The 21,835-nt window shown below is 44.6% G+C and overlaps 2 long non-coding RNA genes across 3 annotated transcripts in view; one reads left to right on the plus strand and one right to left on the minus strand.

The window, feature by feature from the left end:
• Nucleotides 1-14,300, plus strand: part of LOC134736688 (uncharacterized) — a 46,042-nt gene extending 31,742 nt beyond the window's left edge. The window contains exons 2-5 of one of the 2 annotated variants that reach the window (XR_010120938.1): nt 5,695-5,856; nt 8,281-8,384; nt 8,695-8,766; nt 13,941-14,300. This is a non-coding gene — a long non-coding RNA (uncharacterized lncRNA). The remainder of the gene's footprint in view (nt 1-5,694; nt 5,857-8,280; nt 8,385-8,694; nt 8,767-13,940) is intronic. The other variant, XR_010120939.1, reaches the window with a different exon arrangement.
• On the minus strand, nt 2,674-12,609 carry LOC129483521 (uncharacterized). The gene is made up of 3 exons (XR_008658073.2): nt 12,546-12,609; nt 4,099-4,189; nt 2,674-3,026 (listed from the first exon to the last, which is right to left on the minus strand). It is a non-coding gene; the product is annotated as an uncharacterized lncRNA (long non-coding RNA).
• Nucleotides 14,301-21,835: the final 7,535 nt, after the last annotated feature.

Raw genomic sequence — 21,835 nt, forward strand, 5'->3', positions numbered from 1 at the left:
CCACCTGGGGCCACTTCCTCTTTTCTCCTCAGCCCCTCCCAAGGTATCCTTAAGTGGACCCCACAGACTCAGACGGCATCTCCCCGGGAAATGAGCTCACCGGCTGTGTGCGAGCAGATGTGGGGAAGTCTGTGTGGTCTCTCACAACAGCTGTTCAAAATTCTTTTCCCTGAAAGTTTCCATTCTGTATATGGGGAGGTGGGCAGGGGGGAGGGCAGGCAGACAGGCGAGGAAAGAATGTGAGCTCTCCACCCTGTTTTGGAGCTGTTTTGTTTCTTTGAGATCTCAATGTTTCAGAGACATTGTACATGCTGGAAGATGTCATAAATGAGTTTATTTTGCTCCAGATGTATGACACCAGGATCTCCGATTCGGATTATTCACATTATGTTACCATGACAACACACACACATACACATGCACACACATGTTAGTGTCCCAAACTGTGCCTGGCCCTGGAGAGGAAACAAGGGGACTAAGAGAAATACTTTTTCTTTCAAAGGAATTTCCCATTATGAAGTCAAATAACATATTTCCAAACCAGTTAGAAGGCTGGTCTGTGCCATACTGCCCAGAACCCAGAGCAGAGGGATTGCCCTTTGGACTGGGGTGGTCAGAAGAGGCTTTGTGGAAGAGGTGGGACTTGAGCTGCCTGGGGAGGAGGAGTAACTTGAGCAGAAAGGCAAGAGGCATCCTCAACAAGGTGGAAGGGTGAACATGATTGGGGAAGTGGGGACAAGCTGGTTCTTCTCATCCACATGCACCCTACACATGTCCAGATGTCTACTTAATCATTCCTGCAACCGAGAAGGCCAGTGGAGAGCCGATGGGTCTACGCTCCATCTCCCAACTAGGATTGTGACATCATCCTTTCTCGTTTGTAAAATTTATTCAAGAAAAGGGTTCCAGAATCTTCAGTAGGTTGTTCTGGAGTTTTATGCTATTGACAGATCTTCTGTCGTATTTACTTTTGATTCCTTTGGCAGCCTGGTGTTCACAACCTAAAAGCAGATCTTAAACTTATGGAACCCAAGACCCCAAAGAGTTACTATAGGCTGAAAGGGCCTCACTCAGCAAACACTACTGAACACCTACTGTGTGCCAGGCTACGTCAGGCTCTAGGAATTCAGAAGTAAATTAGGGTGCTCCTGCCTTCAAGATGCAGTGTGGCAAATAATTAGGCATAATTTCAGAAAGTCGATGATAAAATGTAGGCCAAAAACTACACAAGGAAAAGTTACTAACTCTGTTTGGAGGTTGGGGATGTTAAGAAAGGTCTTACAAAGGAGGTTATATTTGTGCTGGATTTTGAAGGATGAATAAGGGTTTGTCAGGTAGACAAAGGAGGAAATGGCATTCTGGGTGCAGGAGTCAGTAGGTGCAACTGGGTGAAGAGATGGACAAGGATCCCCTTCTTTCCTCTGGGACCTTGCTCTCACACTTAACATATAGTCAATTAGCATACACCAAAATAATAATTAATAAATGCAGAAATCACCTAGCACTTCACAGGGAATATGAAGACCTTCTAGGAGGACCCAAGACAGAATACCTGAGACTAATAACCAAATGTGTGGGTTTCTAGCAGCATGCCCAGGATATTGAGGGCATATTCATATTCATAGACCACCCCGAGCAAAGGGACGCCAAGCTGAGCTCATAGAGGCTTTAGCCATTTCCATGAAAGCCAGACACTAAGAGGAGGGAATGCAGGGTTGATGTGATGAAAAACAGTCACATCTGTCTATGTATGTCCCTTGATCTGTTCTCAAGTGTTTTGGTTATAGCATCTAAGTTTGTTTTCTCAACCTCGCTGGGCTGAAGAGTAATACTATATGATGATACTTGTTATTGCGATAGGAATAGTAATGATGGAAACTTACTAAACTCTGTTCAGGACACTTTGCATTTATGAGCTCACTTAATCCTCACAATTCTGTGAGGTAAGAGCGATGAGAGACAAGGACACTGAAGAGTCAGGTCAAGCAACCTGCCCGGGCCTGGGACACGCGGCTGCCGATTACAGAGGCTGGAGTTGAACCTGGGCAGTGCCGTTGCAGAATCTCTGTGTCTTCTTCCAGGGATAAAGGGCAAATCAGAACTCTTTCTGTACTGTCTTTATGCCCATTTACTGAGTTTCTTATAATAAGGATTATTGTTATTATTATAACCACCTTTCAGTGTTTCTGTCTTACCCTCACATCTTCACTTTTCCCCTAATCTCAAGATAGAGTGGAGGGGAAGAAGGGATACAGAAAACCTAGACATTGGAGCTAGGATAGAGTAGTAAGGATCCCATATTATTTGGTGAGTTTTTAAATATTCTTTTTTCTCAACTCTTATTTTAGAATCGGGGGTACATATGCAGATCTGTTACAAAAGTATATTTCATGATGCTGAGATCTGGAATATGAATGAATCCACCACCCAGGTACTGAGCATAGTACCCAGTAGCTAGGTTTTCAGCCCTTGCCCCTCTCATTCTCTCCCACCTCTAGTAGTCCTCAGTGTCTGTTGCTACCATGTTTGTGTCTATGAGTACCCAGTGATTAGCCCCCTCTTACAAGTGAGAACATGCAATATTTGGTTTTCTGTTTCTGTGTTAACTCGCTTAGGATAATGGCCTCCAGCCGTATCCATGTTGCAGCAAAGGACATTAATTTCATCCTCTTTTATTGCCGCATAGTATTCCATGATCTATATGTACCACATCACATTTTCTTTATCCAATCCACTGTTGATGGGCACCTTGGGTTGACTCCATATCTTTGGTATTGTGAATAGTGCTGCCATGAACATGTGTATATATGTGTCTTTTTGGTAGAATGATTTATTTTCCTTTGGGTATATATCCAGTAATGAGATTACTGGGTTGAATGGGAGTGCCACTCTTAGTTCTTTGAGAAATCTCTGTTGTTTGATGATTTGAAAGGGATCCTAGGCATCTTCATCTCCTACATGGTCTTTTTCTTTTGCTGGGGGGAATACAAGCTCCCCTTTGATCTCTGTTTCACTCCTCCAAAACCCTAACAGAAAGATATCTCATTATGTAGATGAACATCTGAGGCACAGGGACAAAAATTCATGTACTGCTCATCGGACTCTGAGAACATGAAGGCAAGACAGGACAGGGACCACTATCATATAGTCCAGGCTTCCACACGGCTTGTGTGAGTAATCCAGACCAAACCAGAGGGAGGCAGCCATGGGGGCAGGCATGGCTCCATGTCCCAGTTCTGCACCACAGCAGACTGCACAGACCCATTAGGGTGTGCTTCCCCACCACGTTTGAATTCTCCTCAGATGTTTCATTTGAGTATTTCAGGCAGTTAACCACCTCATAACCTGATTTGTCCCATGACGTGACACCCCTTTGACACCCCTGGAGCAGCCATTGGCTGTTTGAAGGGGGACCAGAAGGAACTTCTTCAGTTCTCACCTTGATCTAGAACCAATGTCCGGTCTCCAAGGAGAACTGGCTATTTCCTCACTGTAAGGTTGTGGAGCTAACTATTGTTTCTTCCCTGTGACTAGAACAGGAAGAGCAAAAATCTGAGCAGTAGTCCCACATTAAGTTGAATAACCTTTTATTATTTGCCAGATCCTATGTTAAAAAGTCTTACCTATCCCAAAAGCTGCTGCTTAGGGTTGTGCAGGGTGTATTTAGACTACAATTTGAATGACTCCCCATAGGGTTGGGCAGTACACAAGCTGCGCAACTGTCCCTCAAGGCCCTCATTATCACTGCCCTCAGGTAGCTCAGGGTCTGGTTGGAGAAATGGTATCTAAACAAGCAACCACAAATCCGTCTCATCAGCGTGATCACTGAGACACATCCAAAGAGCACAGAGAAGGAGGAAACCAGGACTTATCTTTTTGGGAACTGGGTAAGATTTCACAGCACGAATGTCCCTAAAGCTAAGCATTGAACAATGAATTGGAGTTCTCCAAGCAGAGCAGAAAAAAGGGGCATTCTAGGGGGAGGGACCAGAATGTGGAAAACCATAAGTGCAAGAGGACAGTTCATTGATGGGGAAGTGGGGTGGTGGGGAAGGGTGGGGTGTAGAGAGGGGGTGGGGCTGGTGAAAGTCAGCTCACCATCTTCTCAACCACACTGGTAATGCCTCGGTGGCTGCAGTTCGGTTAGGCCCCTTCCAAGAATCCTCTTGTCTGTGTCGCTCAGGGCTGTCTGGGAAGGAAAAGTCCCCAGAGACAAGCATGTCCAATGCAGAAAGGAGATGAAGAGATTTATTTTTTTTAAGGCAAAAACCCCAAGCCTCAGCCCCACAGTACATCAGTGTGTAGAAGTGAGAGCAACAATTCACGGCCTGTTTGCACGGGCCAGGGCAGGGAGGCTTTCCGGGAGGGAGGTGAGGGCAAGGCTGCTTCCAGAGGCCCCAGTCCCTGTTTGTGCAGACAGCATGGACTCTTTTCAAGCCATGACCACGTGGTATCCGCTGCTTCCCTCCAGGAAAATCCAAGACATGTGAGGAATGGGCTGGCTTGGTCTGCCAGACATGGGGGCTCCTTGCCCATTGGGTCGGGCAGTCCACTCAAGAGACCACAGAGGTCACAAGGATCTTTCAGCTCAGTCTCAAGCTGAATGTAAAGACAATCTCCAGGGTGAAGAGAGGGAAGGGAGAGAGGGTTTGCAGAGAGCACTCCTTTCTCAAGAAAGCACTCCAAAGACAAACCCACCTCTAAGCCAGTTAGGTCCCCAGAGCACTAGGCTACAGAGAGAAGAGCCCAGCAAATCTGGCTAGAGTTCTTATTTCTCCTACAGCCTTGGGGAAATAGTACAGAAAGTACCAGTAACCTTGAGCCACAGGACAAACCCTGGCTGGCCATCGGGGCCAGCACTCTCTTGTCAAAACTAGATGTCAGGTACATGTCACTGTTCCAGAAGCTTCAGTCACTATCCTTTGCCTGTGAGCAGAATCCACCATCCTCACTGTGGCTTATTAAAATCCATCCCTCGCTCCCTCCATATTGGCGCGGTTCATCGGCCAGCACCACGGCTGCCCCCATGGCTGCTCACCCTTCCTGGAGCTCACCACACCTTCAGTGCTGTGCTTCCAGCCTGCGAAGCCCTTCCCTCCCTTCTCTGTCTATTGAAAAGGCAGCTACCCAGCCAGAGCTGACTCGCACACTGCCCCTTCTTGTACCAATAAGGTGTGATCTCTTTTCCTTTCCCTCCACATGCCTGCACTGTGTTGTCTGAACCTTGTTTTACTCTGAAATAAGAAGCAAATCTATATAATACAATGACAGGGGAATTAGGTATCTTTCATTGGAGTTCAAGCTCTGCAAGGGCAGTAACCATTCCCCCGTGTGGCTTGTACAGTGCCCCAAGTGTTATTGTGTTCTTGTTGGACAAAGGGAAGGAGGAGGGACCGGACTGGGTGGGAGTAGAAGAAAAGGAGGGAGGAAAAGAGGGAGGGAAGCAGGAAGGAGGAAGTCATATGGTTTTTTGAAAACAACTCTGTTTAATGAGGTGATTTCTTATTCTTGAAGGTGGACCTTACAAATACTGCCTTCTGATGTGGATATAATAAATTCTGTCTGAAAGAGAAACCCTGAAAGCCAGATGCTTTTACAAAGAAATCTACATGTGAGGTGGCATTATGTATTTGAATACAAGAACAATATGAGATACTTTTAATAAAGTTCGTCTTTATTTTTTTCCCAATAAAGATTTCTCAAGCACGTACCCTGTGACTGTCACTTCACTAAAAATCAGAAACTCAAACATGGAACTGGATGCTGGTTCTGTCCTCAAGAAGCTCAGAGTCTTTCAGAAAAAGGGGAGCTGTGAGACAAATTACCAAGTGCAAGTTCAGAAGCCTTGCGTTTGTGGTGAGAGATGAAGAGGGAGTTTGTGAAGATGTGAAAGCAGGGTCTTTCTGCTTGAAGTTCTGGGGAGGAATTGTAAATCTGTTTGTCTATTGCCAAAGAATACTTGCCTTGGAAACTAGAGAGAGCCTGAGATTCAGTCTCAGTGATAAAGTGCTTCTAAACTGGGTCAGGGACAAAAACAAAGGACAGACGATACCATAAATAATGAACTTATGGGGCAGAAAGTGTCAGCTCAAGTATTTAGAGGCTCTCTACAAGAAAAAGGAAACTAGGAACGTCATGATTTCATGAAAGGTTTTGGAAGCCTTCAAAATCAATAAATCAATTATTTAGTTCAGTACTTTTCTTTCTTACCTAGCATATTATGATTTCCCCAACTTCAATCTCTCCCTGGTCTTATCTGTCCTCCACAATATTCCCAGGTTTATCTTCCTGGGATAATATTTTGATCTTGTTACTCTCCTTTTAAGAATAAAGGTAAAATTTGAATGGTCATTCAAGGTCATTTTAACTGTATTCTGTGTTTTAAGAAGCCCTCCAACTGATTCTGATGCATAGTAAGTTTTGGGAATTAATCACTATATGGCTTATCTCTTCCACAAAAGAAGTATATTCTCCCAGGACAAGAGTCTTCCCTGATGCACCCTCAGAGCCCCTCAGCTCGGTGGCTAGGCGCATGGCAGGTGTTCAAGAAATCATGGAAAGGTAAAATGCATCTTCTGAGCAGAGACTGCTTGTCAAGGGGAAGGCTGGGTGCTGCGAGGAATAGAGGAGAATTAGATGAATTACTGTGCATTAGTTTAGATTCTACTGGAGGCGACAAAACCAAGACATACAGCAAGTGAGAATAACTAAGTGCTGATCCATATCGTGCAGTAACAATGCAACACAAGCACAGAAGAGGGAAAGAGGTGCTGGGGGGTTTAATTGTAGGTCCTTATATGACTGAACCCTTCCTTCGTGGGTGCTTGATCTATTTCTTATCTGCTCAGGAATAAGCAACCAGCAAACTAGAGGTTAATAATAATGATGATGATGATGACAACGACAATCTACTGCTGTTTATGATAATACTAGCTAATATTTACTGAGCTTCCACTACATGTTGGGAACTAGTCTGAGCATTTTATATATTAACTTATTTAATCCTCATGACAACCCAATGATAGAGAATTCTAGGCAGAGATTGAAGTGGGGGAAATCAGTTCAGGACTTATTCCAGTACGTTAGTTAACCCAATGAGATAATTATTAACCGATTTTACATAGTTGAAATTGAGACACAGAGAAATTAGATAGGTATGACTACTCTGAAGTGGCTGAGTCAGGTTTGAACCCCTCTTTGCACTAAGAGGGCTGAGAAAAGAGAGCTAGGGCCCTGTCACCTTGATGTGATCTGCAAAGTGCAGAATGGGATTTTAGATCAAACAGGGACATTCTTGGTGCCTTCAGCAATATCCTTCTTTCTGGATGCCTGCTGCTCCTTATTTGGCCCTCCAAGAGCTTTTTGGCTTGTGATTAGCTTGCTTTCTCACCTACCTGGGAGATTTCTCTTTCTCTTCATCCGTTTATCTTTATTTAACATGTTTCCACCATCCTCCTGCCACACAGAAATCTCAGAGGCCCCTTGGAGTAGTTTACTAGTATCTCATCGCCCTCTTCCCTGACCCTGGCTTGGATGGTCTCTCCTATAATACTGAGGATCTTTGAGGTTTGTCCTCCACCCTTGAACATTCTTTTTATTTTCTCCTTCACCCTAGAAGGCATGAAATACGTAGATCATACCGCTCTTTTTAAGGCTAGATTTTAAAACCAGATGCACAGAGCTACAGTTCAGCATGATCCCACAGGACTAATGCTTTCAGGGACTCACAACGACTAAGTTGTGTACCGTCTCTGACTTACTGTGCGACCTTGGGGCCAGCCACTTGCCCTCTCTGTGTCTCAGTCCCCTGCAGTGGGATCATAATATCTACCGCCAAGCAGTGCGCAGAGCATGAATGAATTATTATCCCGAACGCCCTCTGAGCTTCTGGGACAAAGGTGCTATGTTAATACACAGTATCCCTCTTCTTCTTCTTCTCATTAGTATTATTCAAACCCAGATGGCATTATTATTGTTGTTGATTGACAGCCCCGCATAGCCCCATTCACGGGTGTCAGAGAGCCAGGCGGTAGTTAACACAAGCAAAAACCATGTTTAAAACAAAGCCCAAGGAACACTCCAATAGTGTGTGCCTTGGGTTGCTATTAAAGCCAGAGCAGCTGCGGTGGCAACACGGAGGGACAGGGCAAGGAAATGCATCCCAGAGCACAAAGAGGGGAAAGTGGGTCTTGACACTGATCATATAATCGTGCTGGGCTTTTATAGACACTGGGAGGCCTCAAACAGAATAAATGCTTGAACTTTATCCACGGTTTACAGGCAGCGGCTGTAAAGGTCTTTGTTGCTGTTGCTGCCATGTTAATGACCCAGCTTGGGGCGCTGCCGCCGCCGCCGGCCGCTTCTTCCAAAGAAAACAAATCAAAGTGAGTAACTCGATGTCCGGCAATGAGTTTTCCATTATATAAAAATAAGTATAAATCTTTCGCAGTTGGGCAGCCACACTGCGATGTCGGAGGCTGGTGAAGGGGTCAAGGTAGCTAGACACTTTGAACCTCTGAACCAGCACATCAAAAAGGGGCCCCTTCTCTTTGTTAATTGCAAAATAAACAGATAAAAATAAACCGTGGTCCTCTGGCTCTGGGGATGGTATTTGCACCAAAGGAGAGGGGATCAGGAGGCAGCTGGGGAGGGAGAAAGGGGGCCCTTGATCCTGCTCTGCATTACCTTTTCCAGTCTGCCCACACTGATAAAACTCCATGAGTCATTGACCCTCAACAAGCGGAGACATTCATCTTCAGCTACAAGGTATGCCTTGCAACCTTAGAGGAGATCGGTCAAAGCAGTATCTCGGGTAGATGCAATTTAGTGCCTTAGAGGTTTTAAAAAATGAGTATCCATAAATTCTCTGATTGTCTTAACGGAGCTTGAGAGTCCTTGGGAGTGTTAGGAAATGGCAAAGTGGAGGCAGCACGTGTTTGGTGGGGGGTTTGGACAAATGGATGAATAATAGCACGAGGTCTTAAGACATGGAAAAATGCAAGAATTGGGCGGTTGGGGTACGGATGGGTGGACATGTGAGGTAAGTCAAGGTGGGAGTGGAGGAAGAAAGTGAGGCCTCTGGAGTAAGAAAAATGACTGAGCGCTTGTTCCTGGTGTTGGGTGATGATTTAGGGATGCATTCAGGGTTGTGTTTGGAACAGAGTTAGCATCAAGGGAGGAAGCTAGACATCCAGAGGTCCAGGAGGGGAGGTCCAGCAGGAGAGGCCCTGCAGATGATTCCTGGGTGGTGTCAGTTGTAGGGTCTGAGACCGCTACCCCTTCCCACCCCCATTTCTCCTTCAGATGCAGCAGAAAAAAAAAAAAATGCAAAACAAACAAACAAAACAAACAAAAACAAACAAAACCCAACATTTTTCTTGGATGTGGAGCTTTTTCCCACTGAAATAGAAGTTACTACCCCCAGCAAAAGTAAATGTTCCCTCTACCCAAACACTTTGTTTTCTTCTTCATATATTCTCACACTTTTCCTCCTCACCAGACCTCTTTCCTTCACTGGATCTCTTGTGACGGCCTCTTCTTGGCCACCAAGTGAGCATTCATTCATCCATTCATTCACTTGACCAACATTACATAACTCCTCTTACTTACATCTACATTCCAGAAACCACACAAGGCATTCTAGATGCTAATAATTAGGGCCTCTGTCCTGGAGCAGTTCTCTTCCTAGTGCCAGAGACAGAAAAATGGGTGTTGAGATAAGTGCTGAGACAGAAGTGAGCCCAAGTGTGGCTGGATCAGCTTTGGTGAGAGAAAGGGATGAGAGTGGGAGTAAGAGCTTGTCGGGGGTGTGTGTGTTGGTGGGGTGGGGCAGCAGGGAAGGACTGCAGGAGAAAGAGAGTGGTTGAGAGGGAACATGGAAACTAAATGGGAATTAGATGAAGAAGAGGGAAGGATCTGATAAAAAGAGGAAATACCATGGCCAAAGGCACAGAAGTTGGATTGATGAAAGAGAAAGGACAGCGAGAAAGCCAGAGCAAAAGCAAACAGGTGAGGAAGCAAGGCCAGCTCTGGGAGTGACATGCTGCCTAGAGAGGGGGAGCAGAGAGAAAGAGAGAGAGAGAGATGAGGCTAGGAGGGAAGAAATGCACCACCATTATGAGGGCAGACTTGACCTGAAGGCACAGGGATCTGCCTGTACCTGGGTTTTAAGCTTAGGGGTGGGTCAGGAGCAAGGTCAAACTAAAGAGAGGCCACTCGGGCTATGGAACAAAGAACAGATTGGTGGATCAGGGCTGTGGGGCATGGGGTGGGAGGACCAGTTGGATCAGAGGCCATTGCCCTCTCTAGGGCAAGAGACAACATAGCCTGAGCTAAGCTGGAAGGGAGCGAAGGAGACAGAAACAACTATCTGAAAAGGTAGGATCATGTAAAGAGGTGGTGTGGAAAGAGCAAGAAGAGGAAGTTGTGGACAATTCCAGCAGGTCTCATTAACTCCATCCTCTCATCTCACTCTTTCCACAGCCCTTTTCCATGAAGCATCCTTCAAACTCTTCTCCTTCAGCCCCTGTGCCTTTGCATCTCTGCTTTCATTCAAGTCTTCCCCATACCTTCCTCTCACATCCACATGCCTCATTGCTTTTCCTCTCTGATATCCTAAAATTTATTCTCCTCCAAATCTCCTTTTCATCTTCATTCTGTCCTTCATCTAATTCCATGTCTTCTTCCAGCTTGACACCACATGGGAGTTGGGGCATGTTTCTTGTGACAGAGGAAGAACTGGCCCTACACTCTTGCAAGGGCTGCTTGGGAGAAAGAGTTGAAGAACTGAAGCTGGATGAGGGAGATTTGGGCTGGGAAAGTGAGAAACCCAGAGAGATTAGATCAAGAGTGGATTTATGGCAGAAATAAAATGAAGTTGATATTGTTTCTTCACTGGAATAGTCAGTTGAGAAAAGACTTAATGGGACCCTGGAGAGTTGCACATTCCGTAGTCCTAAATGTGGGGGTTTTTTTGTTTTGTTTCGTTTTGGGTTTTTTTTTTCTGTTTTTTTTTTTTTTTTTTTTTTTTTATGGGAGAGAATCTAATTCCTAAGAGGGTAAGAGGGAAGCTGCCCTTCCTCCTACTCCTTTGTGGCCACCACATCCTCCCCAGGAGAACAGACTTCTGATTCCAAAACCTTCTGAAAAGCCAAATGGAGGCGTCTAGGAAAATACGAGGTTTGGTTTGTATGGTTTCCGTGTTAGTGAGTCCAGGATAATTTGTTAATCATAGGCTAGATGCTGTGCTTGGCTATTTCACATACATTTCACCTTCTCCAATCCTCACAGTAGCCTTGTGAGGTAGTTATCATGACCATGTCCACCTTGGGGATGAGAAAGCAGGGCCTCCTGGGGATTAAGAAACTTGCCTGGGCTCACCGTCTAGGTCTGCATGAGTCCTCGGCTCCCGGCCTTTCCCATTTTGCCATGCGTGTCTTCCACTGTCGAGGTAGCAGTGCTTTAAAATAAAACGGGGCCAGGCCCAGTGGCTGACCCCTGTAATCCCAGCACTTTGGGAGGCCAAGGCAGGCAGATCACTTGAGGTCAGGAGTTTGAGACCAGCCTGGCCAACATGGTGAAACTCCGTCTCTATTAAAAATACAAAAATTAGCGAGGTGTGGTGGCAGGTGCCTGTAATCCCAGCTACTCAAGAGGCTGAAGCAGGAGAATCTCTTGAACTCTGGAGGCGGAGGTTGCAGTGAGCCGAGATCACGCCACTGCACTCCAGCCTGGGTGAAAGTGTGAGACTCCGTCTTACAATAAATAAATAAATAAAAGCTCATGTTAGCCTAACATAAATTTAATCTCACATTTTTTCCTCTCTTTTAAAAAATATTTCTTGTTAGAAATAGATTTAATTCTCTGGAGCTTGCCCTCAAACAGCAAGTTGAAAATATTTCCCAGAGAATTTTGATACTTTTCTCTGGAGAAAACATTCGGTGTCCTGAAACGTTGTTGGTTTGTTTATTTGTTTTTGAAGACAGCATCGTTAACTTCTTTCTATAACCCTACCTGTTAGCCCTTTACCAAGACAGCTCCTCTGGGGAACCCACCTTTGGGAGGAGATATTAGAATTATTTTCTGGGGCCTTTGGAAGGGGCAGAAGTTTTGGAGAAAATTGCCTACCCTCTGCCTTGATGGGACCAGAGTGTGCCTGGTGGGCTATAGATGGAGATGTAAATGGGCAGGGGGCTCTGAAGTGGGGGTGCAGAAGGCAAGAGGTGAGTGAGTTGCTGCTGTAACAGAGACCCCAAAATATGGAAGTGGCTTTGGGACTGTGGTGGGCAGATGCCAGAAGGTCCTTGAGGAGAGTATTTAGTAAAAATCTATCAGGTATCTCATAGAGACTGTGAGCAGAAGACTGATGTCCCTCAAGAAGGCTGTCAAGGATTAAAGAAAAGTGAGGAAATCAGAGAAAAGAGGCTCCATGAAGAGGCAGACAGTTTAGCAAGACTCTTGCCTGCCATATTAGTCTGTTTTCATGCTGCTGATAGGACATACCTGAGACTGAGTAATTTATAAAGAAAAGAGTTTAATTGACTCACAGTTCCACATGGCTGGGGATGCCTCACAATCATGGCAGAAGACGAAGGAAAGGATGTCTTACACGGCAGCTAGCAAAGAGACAATGAGAGTCCAATGAAGGGGTTTCCCCTTAAAAAACCATCAGATCTCATGAGCCTTACTCACCACCACAAGAACAGTATGGGGGAACTGCCCCAATGATTCAATTATCTCCTACTGGGACCCTCCCACAACACATGGGAATTACGGGAGCCACAATTCAAGGCGAGATTTGGGTGGGGACACAGCCAAACCACATCACCTGGTAACATGCAAAACGGATGTATCTAATGGACAGGTTGCTCTAGCTCAGGAAATTTCCAGGCAGTGTTAAAGACGCCCCTGGCTTTGTCTTTTTGTTTATATTAACATTGGAGGGGACAGGGACAATTTCAAGAAAAAAATGGTTTACATACCTGTCTGTCTCCCACTGCCCAGTCAGTTCAAAAATGTCTTATCACTTTTATTTATTTTTAAATTTTTGCTTATCCAAACTCATTGAAACTCATTGAAAATGAATACAGGTACTCGATAAATACTTGATGGTAAACAAATTAATGTATACATTTTTATATAGATAGTACAAAAACCTTCAGAGGGGAGAGTGAATTAAGAAAACCTGGCCAGGCGTGGTGGCTCACGCCTGTAATCCCAGCACTTTGGGAGGCCGAGATGGGCGGATCACGAGGTCAGGAGATCGAGACCATCCTGGCTAACACGGTAAAACCCCGTCTCTACTAAAAATACAAAAAATTAGCTGGGCGTGGTGGCGGGCGCCTGTAGTCCCAGCTACTCAGGAGCCTGAGGCAGGAGAATGGAGTGAATCTGGGAGGCGGAGCTTGCAGTGAGCCGAGGTCATGCAACTGCACTTCAACCTGGGCGACAGAGCGAGACTCCGTTTTTTGTTTTGTTTTGATTTGTTTTGGTTTTTTTGGTGTTTGGGAAATCCAGATGCATTTGTCGAGTGAAAAGAGAACACGGAAAAGAAACAGCTTCATTCCTTTCGAGGAGGACTGGGCACTTTGTTCTCCTTGATATATAATTAGTGACGTTAGAACTAAGTCTCTTCAGCATTTAAGGACATATTACAGAACACGCGGAGGAAACCAGTGATTTCTGAGAACCTGAACATCAAATTCCTAGAGACCATCTCAGACCTCAACTTTTCTGTTGAGAGAAATTCACCGAGAAACCCATGATAAGCTCTATGAGACCACAGCCTCTCTTTCTTTGTCACTGCTCGCACAGAGAATGCGCTAAAAAAAAAAAATGGTTGATTATTGGCATATGGTAAGGAGGAGAAAGGGAGGGGAGATGAGTAGGGGATATTCTGGATTTTATAAGGGTATTTAATGAGTTTCTCTTTTAATTAACAGTGTGTTTATAGAGTGGGGGTAATATTGTGAGGAAGCTTTTATAGCACCTGGACAGCAGTCTGCAATGGCCGTGTCCCTCAGACCTTTCTACAGAAGACCTCCTACATCTGGACATGACTCTGTTCTCTCCCAGTCCTTAGTAAGGATCACCCCTGAGATAGCATGAGACAGATGCCCCAGCCTCCTGCTGTCATGAAAAACTCCCACCTGAATGCCAGCAAAGCAGAGTCCTGAGGAGAGATGATCCACATTGGGCCCAAAAGAAGATTTATTGAAATGATTGATGTTTCTGTTCTTTTTCTGTTTCTCTTTGTAAGAATCTCATAGTCAGGACCTAAAATGGTGACAAATATGCACATTCCAGACTAAAAGATGTGTTTTGTTTTGTTTTGTTGAGAGATAGGGCCTTGCTCTGTTGCCCAGGCTGGAGGGCAGTGGCACGATCACGGCTCACTGCAGCTCCAAACTCCTGGGCTCAAAAGATCCTCCCACTTCAGCCTCTGAGTATGTGGGGCTACAAGTGCAGACCACACAACTGGCTAAGTTTTTGTTTTTTGCTTTTTTTTAGAGATGGGGGTCTTGCTAGGTTGCCCAGTCTGGTCTTCAATTCCTGGCTTCAAGAGATCCTCCTACTTCAGCCTTCTGAGTGGCTGGGATTACAGGCATGAGCCTGTAAAATGAGTTTTAAAAGGTTAAGTCTTCTTCTACCCAAAGCCCCCTTAAGCATAAAGCAGTACTAGAGTAGTTTTATGAAAATCAGCAAAGGGTACTCTTTCCTTCAGTGGGACACAGTTCTGTGTTAGGGTGTGTGGCTTGGTCAGTAGATCTCCTGACCTCGTGATCCTCCTGCCTTGGCCTCCCAAAGTGCTGGGATTACAGGCACGAGCCACTGCGCCCGGCGCTTTGTGTTCTTGTAGTCTCCCTCACTACTGTGAAGTAGCTCCTCTGTTAGGAATTATCAGCTGCTTAAAAATATTTGATAATCTCCATTGACCTTATGATAAAGTCCTGATATCTTAGCATGAATTTTTAGGAGTGTCATCATCTGACACCAGATAAACCTTCAGCCTCAGTTCCTCCCCTGTTGTTGTAGTTCACTTTGTGCATCAGCCAGACTAATTGTAACAGCTCTTGTTTATGGGACATTTGTTATGTGGCAGCACCTTCTGACACTTCCTTCTTAGTAGAGACAGGGTTTCACCATGTTAGCCAGGCTGGTCTCAATACTGACCACCTCACTCACTTCCTAGGTTTCACATCCTGTGTAGAGAACAATCTACACCGGGGGTGTCCAATCTTTTGGCTTCCCTGGGTCACAGAAGAAGAATTGTCTTGGGCCACACATAAAATACACTAATGATAGCTGATCGATAGCTGATGAGTCAAAAAAAAAAAAGTCCATGCATAAATCTCATAATGTTTTATAAAACATCTCATAATGTTTTATGAAATTTGTGTTGGGCCATATTCAAAGCTGTCCTGGGTTGCATGTGGCCTGTGGGCTGTGGGTTGGACAAGCTTGATTTATACAATTACAGATGACAGTCCTTTCATCTGGGAGTCTGGCATTTCACCATTTGGATCTCGTTCCATATGATTGGATGGAAATATAGTATTATTCCCTATTTCACCAAGTGCAGGCACTCCTGGTTATTGAGTACACATCCAGCTCCCACCAGGCATCAGCGCATTGCTCTTTACCACATGACAGCTATCAGACATCAAGAAAAGAGGGAGACAGATGGAGGGGAGGCCTGGCAGAGTGGTGGCATGGCCCCACGAGGGCAGGCTGGTAGGTTTAGCTAGAAGGCGACAGCATGACACAGGGTAGATAAGGATGCTCACAGTAGAGGAGAAGAGTAAGCCTCACTTATTTGCCAGTTTGCCTCAGATCCAGCCTTAGGTCTGGGGAAAGAAGCCCAGGCATCCAGCCTTCAGAGCATTAGGTTCACGGTGCCCATCCAATAAAGCACCTGACCTCTCAGGGGTATTTCTGCCTAACTGTCATGTTTCCTCCCCTGCCTGGGCCCTCAAGCTTCTGCACATGGGGTTTCTGGAACTCCCAGCCTGGTAGCAGGTGTCAAAGGGGAAGAGAGAGGGAAAGGAGCAGAGGAAATATAAGAAAAATGGCTGAAGACCAATAACCCAAATACTACTGAAAGGGTGCTCAGCTGGGAGCCTAACTTTGAAAATAATTGCTGTATTAGTCCATCTTCATACTGCTATGAGACTGGGTAATTTATAAAGAAAAAGAAGTTTAACGGACTCTCAGTTCCGTATGGCTGGGGAGGCCTTACAGTCATGGCAGAAGGTGAAGGAGGAGCAAAGGCATGTCTTACATGGCAGCAGGCAAGAGAGCATGTGCAGGGGAACTCCCCTTGTAAGACCATCAGATCTTGTGAGACTTACTCACTTTTGCAAGAACAGAATGGGAAAAACCCACCGCCATGATTCAATTACCTCTTACTAGGTCCTTCCCATGACACGTAGGGATTGTGGGAACTACAATTCAAGATAAGATTTGAGTGGGGACACAGCCAAACCATATCAGTTGTCTTCTTAAACTTGACTTAAACTTGAGAGAACTATAATGTGTGAAAGTTGTGTGGGCTCCAGGTCAAAAGTTAAGCCACAATCCTTACTGGAGACATGGTATGGATTTAACCTCTGGTGGGAAGGGGGATATACCATATGTGGACTGGAGTAGTCATTTTGTTGTTGGGGTTATTTGTACGGTGGCCCTAGTATAGATGTCAAGGACACCCTCCACCCTATGCTGACTCCCACCCAGTAGAACAGGGTCCAGGATGGGGAAAGGATGAGGGATTTACTACTTGATAATATCTGAAAGTGGACATTCAGTGGTTTTTTCATAAGACATTTTCTGCTGCTGTCAAAAATATCTTAGTTATATTCTTTTTGCATCCTGCATATCAAATTGTCCTTGAGATCAAAATGGTCCTGACAAGATGGAAAGATGAGCATCCTGTATCTCTGATGACGGCCTCTCTTTCTGCTCCTGCGGCAAGACATAAGGGACTGGGACCTGCACATCTCTACTCTCTCACTCTCAAGCTTTGCCCTCACAAATTCTGCTCACCCTTGTGTCAGCATCATTATCTTAGGATTTACTTATTATATACATACAATAGTTTTAAATACTTGATACATTTTAGCTCTGTGTTTAACATTTCTCGTCACCAATGTGCATAAGCTATGCCCATAGATGCCTCAACAGGCCCCAGGCCCCAGGCAAAGTTCTTTCTTTCTTTATTTTTTTAGACGGAGTCTTGCTCTGTTGCCCAGGCTGGAGTGCAGTGGCGTGATCTCGGCTCACTGCAAGCTCTGCCTCCAGGGTTCATGCCATTCTCCCGCCTCAGCCTCCCAAGTAGCTGGGACTACAGGTACCTGCCACCACGCCCGGCTAATTTTTTGTATTTTTAGTAGAGACAGGGTTTCACCATGTTAGCCAGGATGGTCTCAATCTCCTGACCTTGTGATCTGCCTGCCTGGGCCTCCCAAAGTGCTGGGATTACAGGCGTGAGACACCGCACCTGGTCCTTTTTTTTTTTTTTTTTTTTAACTTGAACAAGATAAAGGAGTTAGATAAGCAGGAAAAAAACATTGAAGAAACGATAGTAACAGAGATACCAAAATAAACTAGACAAAGAGAAAGTTAAAATAGACAAAAAGCCTGATGAGGAAGAGTTTAGTTATCATTTTCCAGGAAGGCAATGAAAGACACAGACTGCATATCCAAAACCCAGTGGACTGTATAAGATGATATCCTCCAGGGCCTTGTGAAGCCTATTAGCTCCGAGACTGCTAATGACAAAAGCCATAGCGTGAAATGCGGGCCTTGGGCAGCAGCATCTAAAAACAGGAGGTCCTTATGCATCTCGGGTAAGATGGCCACACTTCTGTTGGTGGTGGTCACTCCCCATCTACATTCCCATAACATGGGCATGTGCAGATACTACACTCACACTGCTACCTTGTGCAGTTCTGTTTCTTCCCCTGGGGCACTGCTTCTTACAAGGGGACCTAGACTGCTCAGCAACTCTATAACTAGCACGCACTGTCCTCATTAATATTTGCATCTCTGGATCTATGCTGCTCGATGTAGGAACCACTGCACACATGACTGCCAAGCACTCGATAGGTGGTGAGTCCAAGTTAAGCTGTGCTGTTAAGTGAAAAACACACAACAGATTCTGAAGATGCAGTATTAAAAAAAAAAATCTCATTCATTATTTTTGTATTGATTATATGTTGAAATGATACAAATATTTAATTTCACCCATTTCTCTTTAATGGCTTTCATGCGTCCACTTTATCGTTACGTAGGTGGCTGGCGTCTATTTCTACTGAACAGAGCTGGTCTAGAATTTGATACAGTACCTAGCTCATGGCAGATGCGCATAGTGTGACTGGAAATGAAATGAAATGCAACATACCACAATTAGTGTCTAGGAATTGTCATTGATAACATTGTCTTCAGATAATATTCTTTCTTTCTTTTTTTTTTTTTGAGATGGAGTCTCGCTCTGTCGCCCAGGCTGGAGTGCAGTGGCGTGATCTTGGCTCACTGCAAGCTCAGCCTCCCGGGTTCACGCCATTCCCCGGCCTCAGCCTCCGAGTAGCTGTGACTACAGCTGCCTGCCACCACGCCCAGCTAATTTTTTTTTTGTTTGTATTTTTAGTAGAGATGGGGTTTCACCGTGTTAGCCAGGACGGTCTCAATCTCCTGACTTTGTGATCTGCCCGCCTCGGCCTCCCAAAGTGCTGGGATTACAGGCATGAGCCACCGCACCCGGCCTCCTTCAGGTAATATTACCTTCTCTTAGTGGCGATTTTTTTGTTCTCCCTTTCAAACATTCGTAGTTGTTTAACATAAAAGATCAAGATAGTAAACCAAAGGGCACTTCCAGATACTATTTCTGTAAATAAAAAATCTCTGTGTCCCTCTGTGTTATCCCCTTCTCCAAGATGTAGCAGTCTCGAGGACAGTGAGATGGCTCACCATACAGGGAGAAGCGGCAAGCTATCAACTTTGGATCTTTTCTGGAGACACTGAAATTGGTTCCAAATTCTAAATTGTCTAAATTCTAAATTCTTTTTGAGGTCATACAATGCATTCAAAGTCTATATCCATAAGAAGTACTGCATCAATCAGGGTACATAACTAAAAATTATGTGTTAAATGTGGTTAAATTCAATAAAGCTTTGAGCTTGAATTAGGAATGTGGGGGAAAATGGCGATTTGGAGAAGAATTTCAGGCTTTTGTTTGCTGAATCACTAGGGAGAAGAAACGTCACGTACATTACATTTCAGGTTTTCAGAAAACTGTGACAACTGCTGGAATCAGAGGGCAAAGTTTGAAGTTCAACACAGTGATAACTTCACATTCATTTTCTAGTTCTCTTACCCACATTTTCCACATATAACTTTCATCCAACACATTCCACCCACCATGTTGATCCCGGGACCAGGTGGGACTGGGCTAGTGCGGAAGGAGATGGGGGAAGGGGTCTGGGGAGGAGTGGGTGTAGACTGGCGCCAGGAGAAGGCTGTGGTTTTAGGGTATTTGTTTGTTTGTTTAATTAGTTGTTAGAATGGATTTAGTTTCTCTCCCCAGAAGAGATACAGATTTGAGATGAATTTTAGATGTTTTTAGAACAGAAATTCTACTCAGTTGAATTTCTGTTTTTGCCATAGACATGCAATCGAGCTGGAGGGAATGAAAGCACAAGTAACTCCCGCCAGAATGAAAACCTTTTTGTTTCTTCCATGTCACAGAGCCTTCATTCTGTTTCTGAGGAAGAAATAGTATCCTGAAGGATTCCAGAAAAGTTGGATGGTTAGACAAATATGTTTGCTCACACAGCATGCCATTTGGTATCAAAATTATATCCTCTTTGTAAAAAAAGGAACAAAAAAATGTAACCCTTCTCCTGAGATAGAATTATAATTGATAGAAAGATAGAACTGAGTTGTTATAGCTGTAAAAGCATTTAAACATACTAGAGCTTTTTCTATCGTATTTTTACTTTGCTCAAAAGAAAGATAACGGGCCGGGCGTGGTGGCTCATGCCTGTAATCCCAGCACTTTTTTGGGAGGACAAGGCAGGCGGATCATGAGGTCAGGAGTTCGAGGCCATCCTGGCTAACACAGTGAAAACCCGTCCCTACTAAAAATACAAAAAATTAGCCGGGCGTGGTGGTGGGCACCTGTAGTCCCGGCTACTCGGGAGGCTGAGGCAGGAGAATGGTGTGAACCTGAGAGGTGGAGCTTGCAGTAAGCCAAGATTGCGCCACTGCACTCCAGCCTGGGTGACAGAGCGAGACTCCCGTCTCAAAAGAAAAAAAAAAAAAAGAAAGATAACAATTCGTGCTAACATCCTCCTCCACTCTTTTTCGAAGAATGCCATGAAATTGAGGAAGGTAATGAGACTGTTTGTCTCATGTTGCCTTAATAGTTGTAAAAACCACACTTTTACAAAAGGTGTATTGGAGTATGTCAATTGTCTTCTACACAGAGTTAGCTTAATGGTAGTTATATAAGGCAAACTTTAGGACAAAAATTTGTCCACTGCTTTCCCTTTATTTCTAAGTGCAGTGGATAAATATAGCACATTCTTGTTGCCCAAAGCAGACACTTAGATAAACAGCAATTGTTATGGACATAACAATATGGCAATAAACCACATGTACTATATGCTTACTTTATCTGTACATCATATGAATCATTCATTCATTTACTCAGTACATGCGTACTGAGTGCATACTTTGTGCCAGTTCCTGTGCTAACTTCCAAGAATATGAATATGGAAAAGACAGTGTCTGTCTTCAGGAAGCTCTCAGCCTAGCTGGGGGAGATTATAAATACTAAAATTCACAATTCGATGACATTAAGTAGTATATAGAAATAGAATACAGAGGAATACAGAAAGCACTACATAAAGGTATTTAACAATACCAGCTGCACAGAGAGGGAAGAAGTAACTTAATCTGTGGGATCTGGAGCCAACTTCCCAGTTGAAATGAGTTTTCACGAAGGTCTTGAAGATCAAAGGTATGGCAGGAGGGTTGTTCTGGATACGCACGTACCCCAAAGAATAAAAGCATGTGCTGTGTTCAGGAAACAGGAGGCAATTTGATGTGAGTGAAGTGCCGGGTGCCTAGCAGTGGGAGTGGGAAGCGGATCTGAATTGTGAAAGATCTTGCATGCCAGCTTAAGTTTATATTTAATTTTTAGATAAAGTTATATGAAATGGACTTCCAGTCAAACAGGGTCCCCTTAATTTCACACTTCTTCACATTCCCTATGTTCTAAGTAAAAGGCCATGAATGACAAAGTATAGGAAAGGAAAAAACAAACCTAATAAAATATACCCAAACATGGCTGGGCGCGGTGGCTCACATCTGTAGTTCCAGCACTTTGGGAGACCGAAGTGGGTGGATCATGAGGTCAGGAGTTCAAGACCAGCCTGACCAGTATGGTGAAACCCTGTCTCTACTAAAAGTACAAAACTTAGCCAGGCGCAGTGGCTCATGCCTGTAATCCCAGCACTTTGGGAGGCCGAGGCGGGCAGATCACAAGGTCAGGAGATCGAGACTATCCTGGCTAACATGGTGAAACCCCGTCTCTACTAAAAATACAAAAATTAGCTGGGCACGGTGGCGGGTGCGTGTAGTCTCAGCTACTCAGGAGGCTGAGGCAGGAGAATCGCTTGAACCTGGGCGGCAGAGGTGGCAGTGAACCGAAATCGTGCCACTGCCCTCAAGCCTGGGTGACAGAGTGATACTCCGTCTAAAAAAAAAAATGATAATAATAAAATAAAATATACCCAAACTTGAAACCAAGAAGAAAACATCTTTATGGATCACTGCA

Source organism: Symphalangus syndactylus, chromosome 5 (genome assembly GCF_028878055.3).
Source record: "Symphalangus syndactylus isolate Jambi chromosome 5, NHGRI_mSymSyn1-v2.1_pri, whole genome shotgun sequence".
Taxonomy (NCBI): Eukaryota; Metazoa; Chordata; class Mammalia; order Primates; family Hylobatidae; genus Symphalangus; species Symphalangus syndactylus.